An 8,703-nucleotide genomic window follows, 5' to 3' on the forward strand; every position below is an offset into this window, starting at 1 on the left:
TTTGAACGCCTCAGGAAGGAGCAGGGCCGCTGCCATGGCCCGAGGAAAATGAGGTTGTCGACCTCCGCGTGGGGGAGGGGTGGGAAACCTCCCGGAATTACAAGTGATCTCCTGACGTAATAGGTCCCGTATTTATTTATTTGCATTTGTACCCCGCCAGTCCCGAAGGACTCGAGGCGGATTTACATATCAATAAATAAATAACACAATAAAAACAATACAAAAATACAAAGATATTTAAAAACTAGTTAATTTCAAGATGGCGTAAAATCCTAACAATATAAGGGAGTAGGCATGCATGTCATATCCCATGCTGCTATTTAAGAAACATTTATTCCACTTGGCCTGGTGAAAATGGCTGCTTTGGTGGACGGCGTGGCTTTATGCTCTACCGAGGCCTCTCCTTTCTCTAAACCCCAGTGTCTAATCTTTAGGAATATCCACACCTGGAGTTGGCAACCTGAAGACCTCCTTCATATTTATTAATTGCTTAAAAAAATTAAAGTCTAGTACTTCCTCTAACAAGTTCAAAACAGCTTGCACGGCTGTCCTCTCCTTTTCTCGTATCTTCACAGTCTTTTATCTTCTCAGGTTTTTAAAAATGATCTCTTATGAGGTAGACTAGGCGGAGATAAACTGGTCCAAGATTCAAGGAATAGGATTTTGAATCTGGGTCTCCTAGTCTGACATTGTAACTACCCTGTTTCCCCAAAAATAAGACCTACCCTGAAAATAAGCCCTAGCATGATTTTTTGGGATTTTTGGAGGATGCTTGAAATCCTGAAGTTAAGCCCCAACACATCTTTGGGAGCAAAAATTAATATAAGACCCTGTTCGGGGAAACACGGGTATTACACCATGATGGTGCTATGGGACTCAAGAGTTGCATGTAGGCTGGCTGTCAGCAGATGACCAGAAAAAGAGGCCGCACTCTTACAAAGAAGACAAAATTTGTTTGTGCTGATTTAAATCTATATACACAATCGCTACCATTTAAATAGAAATAACATTCATCAGTTCTGCCTTCTCAGCTGCTTGAGTGATAGCCTGAAATTCAAATGTTTACAACACCCCCTAAAAAAACCCCGGTCAGAAAACAACATCACTTCAACTGACTGCTGGGCAGAAGCAGAGTTTGAACAATTCAAAGGACAGACCTCAGAAAAGAAAGCATCTGGCTAATCTAACGAGCCCTCAGATAAGAATTCCCTCTGCCCCACATACACTAAAGTAAACATAACTTGCTCAGCTCCATTTGCCCCTTACAACAAGGACACATGGAGTTTAAACTCCTAGTCTCCTGCATCTCAGCAGCCCTGTTTAAATGCGACCCATGTGCCATCATGGAACTCAAAAGGGCATAACTACAGTCCCCAAGAGTTTCCATCCAGATACGGACCAGACGCAGATTGGTTTATCTTTGTCATGTACTTTCAGCTATACCTTGACGTGGTCATTTTAAGGGGTGTTGAGTGTCTCTTCCCTTCCCCTAGGGGAATTGGCCATGCTGGCAGGGGCTGATGGGAATTGTAGTCCATAACATCTGGAGTGCCAAAGTTAGGATTACTAATGTCCAGGTTGGGCCTGGATTGCTGCATTACAACTGATCTCTAGAGATCAGTTCTTCTGGAGAAAATGGCAGGTTTAGAGGGTAAGCTCTATAATGTCATACTTCTGTTGAGCTCCCTTCCCATATGGTGGGGGGAAATGCCATCAAGTTGCAGCTGACTTACGGCAACCCCAAAGGGTTTTTAAGGCAAGAGACATTCAGAGGTGGTTGCCATTGGTTTATTTTATTTAATATTTTATTTTATCACATGTTTATCTCACCCTATCCCAAAGGGCTCAGGGTGTGTTACAACAATTAAAACACATAGCAACCCTGGACTTCCTTGGTGGGCTCCCATCCAAGCACGCATCAGGGCTGACTCGGCTTACGCTTCTGAGATCTGATGAGACTGGGCTCGCCTGGTCAACCAGGTCAGAACACTCTCCGCCAGATACCACTCCCAAATCTCCAGACTGTCCCACTTAAATTCATTGGTGATGGGTTGCAGCTTTGAATGGTCCTCGGCATAAAAAGTGAGTTGCATTTTGCCCTTGTGAAAGCCCATCTAAGACTAAGGTCCGGGAGTTGGTGTAAATATCTAGCTAAGCACAGCTCCTTGGGAATACTGGTCCAAAGTCACCAACAGCTGAGTAGGGATTGAAGCTGAGTCTCCCGGATCCTCACCTGATACTACAACCACTGTGCAATGCTGCCAACCATATTAGTTAAACAAATGACAAAAAGAGTTGTCTCCTTGCTCTATCATCAATGTATCATACCCACACAACTTCAACATAGTCAATTTATGGCTAAGGAATGGAAACCAATCCTCACTTTTCTTATTTTAAAGCAATTTCTTGAATCACCATTAGATGGCAGAATTGCTTTATTTCAGTTCCTAAGTTAAAACAATTTGCTTGGCACTGCAGTGGCTTGAAACATTCTCTTTAATCATTGTGATAAAACTGGGAACCTGGAAGTGACCCTCTGTTTACTTACGTTACCACGTGCCTTCTGTTTACAATGATTCTTGCAATAGGAAAATTATAAATGGGAGGAAAAGGTTTCTTCCGATTTTACTTCCTTACATTTTTCTGTTAAAGTGTCCATGACTCCATTTGCACTGGCAGTTTATATTTCTGTTTGACTTGGTACTACTTCTTTATGTGCTTACATATTATCATCGATGGACACTAATTTAATACTAAAAATAATTTTCACTTTCTCTTTTACGTTCACATCAAATGCTCAGGTGAACACCAAGACAGCAGTCTTCAGCCCGTGAACTGATACATGAAAGTAGGTCACAGAATCCCACATGCTGGCTTGCAAGCCTCACAGGACTGAACTTTCCTGCCTTTTGAGAGAGCCTGCTGCTTCTGTGGACACATAGAGAACAAGCACGCTACGCCTCCTTCCTCTTTGCACACATGCTGTGAGAAGAAGCAGGATGGTGAGCTGAGGTCACTTGGGAGGGAAGAGGATCCCTTCAGGATTCTGAACTGGGCTTGTTCCCGCAATAGTGTACCTCCTTGTCCTGTTCCCCCCACCCCTGACATTTGAGATTGAGTGCTAAATATAGGCATATTTTTCTAGGGATACCACCACAGTGGGAAGAAGCTCTATGTGAACACAAGCAGAACAATAGCACCTCCAACCCCATAGTAAGTTCCATCAGGAGCAGCGTTCACCAAGAAAAAGTCATCATAAACACATTTACAGCAAAACTAGTCAACAGTACCAGACTGATGCTAACCGTATTTACTCAAACATAAGTCTCACTTCGTTCAGTAGGACTTACTGAAGCATGCAGGGGATAGCACTTTTAATGTGAACGAAGCAACGGTGATTTAACTAACATGACAATTTAGTGGACCTGGGCAGACAGAGTGATAGTGATTTCAAATGGCAGGTGCAAACTAACTGAGAGCACCCTCTTCGTTGCTTGAAGCACCAAACAAGATTGGAAATCACAGCCATTTCCTCTTTCACACATTTCATTTGAGTTTAATTTAAGTTTAATTTAAGGTGTTTTTTTTTTTTCAGTTTACTGAACAAGATTCATTAAAGCAAACATTTCAATCTATGGTATGTATTCCAAAAACATTGCACCATGTCAGTTATGAACTGCTTTCCCTGGAGGTATGCCAAAGCCTGAGTCTGGGCATTTTTACAGAATTATGTAACACTTTTATTCGTGCTAGTAGCATCTGGCACTGTCAGCACTGGGTGATGGACACACGAAGAGTTAGTTGCAAGTACAATTCTTCAGCATGATCAGTACTGAAGCTGAGGTGGAATGCCGAGGCAAGAGGGCTGGATAACAGGCTCCTGAGACCTTGAAGCACATCCCAGCATAGATTCTGGAGGCTACAGAATCTGAACCATTTCATTACAGTATAGCCCTATTGTGAGCGTGAGCGTTCCATCACGTCACAGCTGACTTACGGCAAGGCAAGAGGCGTTTGGAGGTGGTTTGCCATTGCCTGCCTGCATATCATGAGCCTGGTAGTCCTTGGAGGTTGTCCATCCACATTCTAACCAGTGTGGATCCTGATTAGTTTCTGAGATCTGATGAGATCAGGCTATCCGTCAGGTAATAACTCTATCAGCAGCGTAAAAAATGCCTTCCTTAATAGTTTTCCATAGTTTGTAGAACGCCAGAAGAGTGGAAGCATTCTTGACCTCCCCAGGCAGGCCATTCCATAAAGTGAGAAGCACAACAGAGAATGCACATGTACAGACAACTGTTGTTGCAGGTGGTGCCTACAGAAGGTCCCAGTTGGATGAACAAACCTGTAGTGGTGGAGCATAGAAGAATATGGTCCTGCAGATAGGAGCATCCACCGTCTTGAAGGGTTTTGTATGTGATACCGTAGTCAATACTTTGAATTGAACTAGTAACTGATTGGAAGCCAACTGAATGACTGCAGAATGGGAGTAATATGCATGCTCTGCTTAGCTTCTCTTCACCATTTAACCACAACAAACAGGCAGTGATTTAGGATCTGTACCACCTCACCAGGGGATACAAAGCTGAGTGTCACCAGCATACAGTTGAAGCTTACCCCGCAGCTATGAAGGATTTATCCTAAGGGCTTTTCGTAGAGGTTAAATTGCAAGGGAACCCCACAGGAGAGATCCCACACTGACAACTGGTCTTCAACAGTAACCCACATCTTGAGGTGTATCTGGAGGGCCTAGAGTTGATAGCTCTTGAATTAAAATGATGCCACGTAGGCAGATTTGTCTAAACCTTACACCAGAGGCAGAACCAGAGAGTTTGGCAAGGGTCTGGAAGAAAAAACCCCAATTATTTAAAAGTAGGCCCAGAAGCTGAACCCAGGACACTTTCTATCTCCTGAGGCACAGATCTGCAAGCTATGGCTCGAGAGCCAAATTTTAGCTTAGTACAGAACCTGATTTGACTCTTTACAAAGAATGTGAAATATTGAAGTTAGCATGTGTTGGAAGACTAGGAGGAGTGCTAGAATGGAATGGCAGACAATGATTCTTACGGGATTAAAGGGCTACTTAGTGATGTTTTACAGAAATGTCCCAGTGAAAGAACATCTGCTTGGCAGGCAGAAAGTCTGAGGTTCAACTCTGGGCATTTCCATTCGAAAGGATCAGGTAGTAGGTGATGAAAGGCCTCGACATGAGACTTTGGAGACTCGCTGCCAGTCAGACAACACTGACTTTGATAGATCAATGAGCTGATTCATATATGTTCATAGGTGAACAATTGCCAGAAATCTGTGCGTACAGAGTTATGCCAGTGCACTAAAACAGTCACACAAGGTTATTGTGTGTAAATATCTTACTGAGAGACTTTGACTGTACCACTTCTAACAAAGGCGTCTGAACAACAGTATTTGGGCAGTAGAAACTTTGTGGATTATTAATCAACATGTCAACTATATGTAATATTAAACTGTGTACTTTCGGTTATGCAAAGAAGCTTTCTTTGACTGGGTCTTTGTTGATCACTTGCTCTGAATTTTGATGTAGTTTGGCTCTTTAATTATACAAGGTTAGTGACCCCTGCACTGTGGTGCTTTTGCTTTTAAAAAAGAGAACAGGGGGGAAAGTAGGATTGCCCCTCACATTTCTGACAAATGACCCGAAAACTAAAAACCTAGCCAAGCAATTTATTTTCCAGCTGGTTGGCAACTTTACATCAGCCAAATGAACAAGGCATTCTCAAATGGCCTGGGTGATCTCTAATAGAAGGCTGCTCTTATATTTAATTTCTTCCTGGTGACTACATATAAAATGAACCCAAAGTGGCCAAGGTAGAGTAGAAGATGACAGTTTACAATGCATGACCTCCTGATGGGACTGTCCCTTGAGAAATAGGCAGATCTCCTTGAGATGGGCTTTGTAAATGATCCTATGCACTTGATTCCTCTGCATTATAACGATGTCAGAGCATGTCCTGGTCAAATGACCTAGAGGACAAGGGGGCAGAAAGGATAAGTGCCAGAGAGAGGAGCCAAAATGAGGATTGGCAGCCAGGCTGTGGAACTTGGTCACATCGGTGACTGCTTCCTTGCGGACACGGAACTGGTTGTGACAGAGTAAAGACCTGCTCATGAGAAAAACAAATGAGGTGGGCCTGTGTGCAAAGCTATCGCGTGCCAAGAAAAGGAAAGGCCTAGTTCTGCAGCAAGATTCCATGAAGAAAGTTAGCCAACTTCACATCCTTGGGAACTATGCCAGCCTATTAGCATAGATAGTCATGGTCTAGAGAGAGAGATTCACAAAGGTGGATTCCGCACAGCATATGTCTAACAGGTGCCAGTCGTTAGAAAGTAAGCTGTTTTCCTTTGTCCCATTCACATGTGTACCCTTCATCCATTCAGGCAGTGATTGGAGCCCATGGAAATTATCCACATTGTTTTCATGCATTTACATGCAGATGCTTCTCTTTTAAAAAAATTTCCTGCAATACATGCGTAGCTGCACACGCATACAGAAGTGAACCCCCGCAGCCAGCTTTGCAAAAAGGGTTATGAGCCAGTAGGGTGCCTGTTGCCTTCAAGCAGCCACTTTTGCAATGACGCTTCCTCCTCTTCGGAAAGCACCTGCATGAAGGCAGCAGCCTTGGTAAGGCCTGCTGGAAAGTGTAATCCTTGAGGAGCTGGTAACTGAGCCCTCTAGGACGTCTGAGGACTTCACTATCCAGCAGCCCTCACCTTTTCTGATTGGTCATCAGGAACACACTGCTCATTATATGGTAAGATCAGTGGTGGGATTCAAATAATTTAACAACCGGTTCCGGTGGTGGGATTCAAATAACAAGCACCATTTTAACAACCGGTTCTGCCGCAGGTGCGAACCTGCTGAATCCCACCACTGAGTAAGATTAATTAGGAAGCAGCACAAATAAGGTCTCACAACAAGTAATAAATATACCCAGGAGCCCGCTGTGCAATTGTTTTAGGGAACAGGCGCAAATTGGCACATGGTTCAGACATGGCTTCCCAGCAACTGTTCACATGTATTCTTCCCTTTTCTGTAAAGTTCCCATAATCCACAGTCAATCCCCACTGTGCCAGCAGTGGGGGCAGAGGCGCTGGGACAGCACTCTGTTTCAGCACCAGGGGGAAGGGCAAAGAAACTGCACCACGCCAGATTCTCTCCTCTGCCGGGGCAAGTGCCCCTGGGGGAGAGGAAATCCACTGGGGTGGCCAGCATGCTGCTCCAAAAACTGATTTGCTCCCTCCTTTTGGATGGGGCTGTAAGTCCCATTAAAGCCTAACATTCCACCTGCCCCCCAATCATATCTTAACATAAAGATTTCATTATCTTTGTAAAAAGAGTCATACTTGCAGACCCTGCTGTAAACTGGAGTCTTATTTCTGCCACAAACCTTGGAACTCTGTTAAAGATCAGGGGTGGAGAGAGGCTGGGAACATCTTTGTCAGCAGCATGAGATTTGGGCTGAGCTTCTGTTACAAGTATTTAGTCTGGGTGTGGCCAGAAATGTGAGCCAAAGAGATCTTGGCTCTTAGCCTGTGGTTTGTCACCTGTGGCTGTGAGGAAGTCAGACTGGTGACTCCAGCTGCAGCACTGGTGGCTGGAGGGGAATTGTACGATTTTTAAAAATTGTATTTTTGCACTTGCTTTGTAAGCCACTTTATGTCCGCAGATGTGAGAGAAAAGGGGTGCATAAATAAATAGTAGTGACACTAACCTCTAGGTGTGTGCTAGAGATCTCCTGGAATTACAAGTGATCTGTATGCTACACACATCATTTTATGATTTATCTACTTAAAACATTTATTCCACTTATCCAGGGGATGGCTGCTTGGAAAGGGAGAATGCATGGCATTATAGCAGGCACCTTGTGCACAAGTTGGCATTTTCTGCAAAAGAAATGGCAGATTCAAAACAGTGTAGAGATGTCTATTAGTAAATATTTAAAATAGTTTATTTAAGGCTGATTGTTAATTGCTGAAATGCAGAATGAAATACATCTAGGCTTCCATACTTCTCTTCCCACCCCCAAACCCAAACATCTGAAATATAATTAACTGTAACCCTCTTGGCAAAAGAATGGGGCCACAGAGAGAGCTGATTTACACTCTACCCACTTGCTTGTTAGGCTGGGGTCCCTGTCCCGCCTTAAGTTCCTGAAAGGCCAAGGTTTTTGTTTGTGAAAGCTTCCAGCCCCTCATAAATACCAGACAAATTTGCTGCAATGGCTACATGAAAAGACACATTCTTTTTGCTGACAAGATGTTTTGAAAGGATTAACATTCCTAATGCTTTGCCTTCTCACACAGCTGGGGGACAGTTGAAGAACCAGACACAAACAGCTGCTAAATCGTGATATTTATCCAAATGGTATTAGCAACAAGAATGCAAGCTCTTGAAGTTTGGTTTGCAGTGAAAGTCAAGATTTGAGTCCATACCTGTTGAAAAGAAAAGAACTCCAGCATCCCTTCCAGCATGGGCACGGCTACATTTTCTTTATAGGGGGAGATGGTAAAAGGTCTGGAATCCATGCCCGAAGAGGAGAGACTTGGGAACTGGGTATGTTTAATTTGGTGAAGAGAAGGTTAAGAAGTGACATGATAGCCATGTTTAGATATTTGAAGGGATGTCATGTTGGTGAGGGAGCAAGCTTGTTTTCTGCTGCTCCAGAG

The sequence above is a fragment of the Sphaerodactylus townsendi genome, linkage group LG12 (assembly GCF_021028975.2).
Source record: "Sphaerodactylus townsendi isolate TG3544 linkage group LG12, MPM_Stown_v2.3, whole genome shotgun sequence".
Classification (NCBI taxonomy): Eukaryota; Metazoa; Chordata; class Lepidosauria; order Squamata; family Sphaerodactylidae; genus Sphaerodactylus; species Sphaerodactylus townsendi.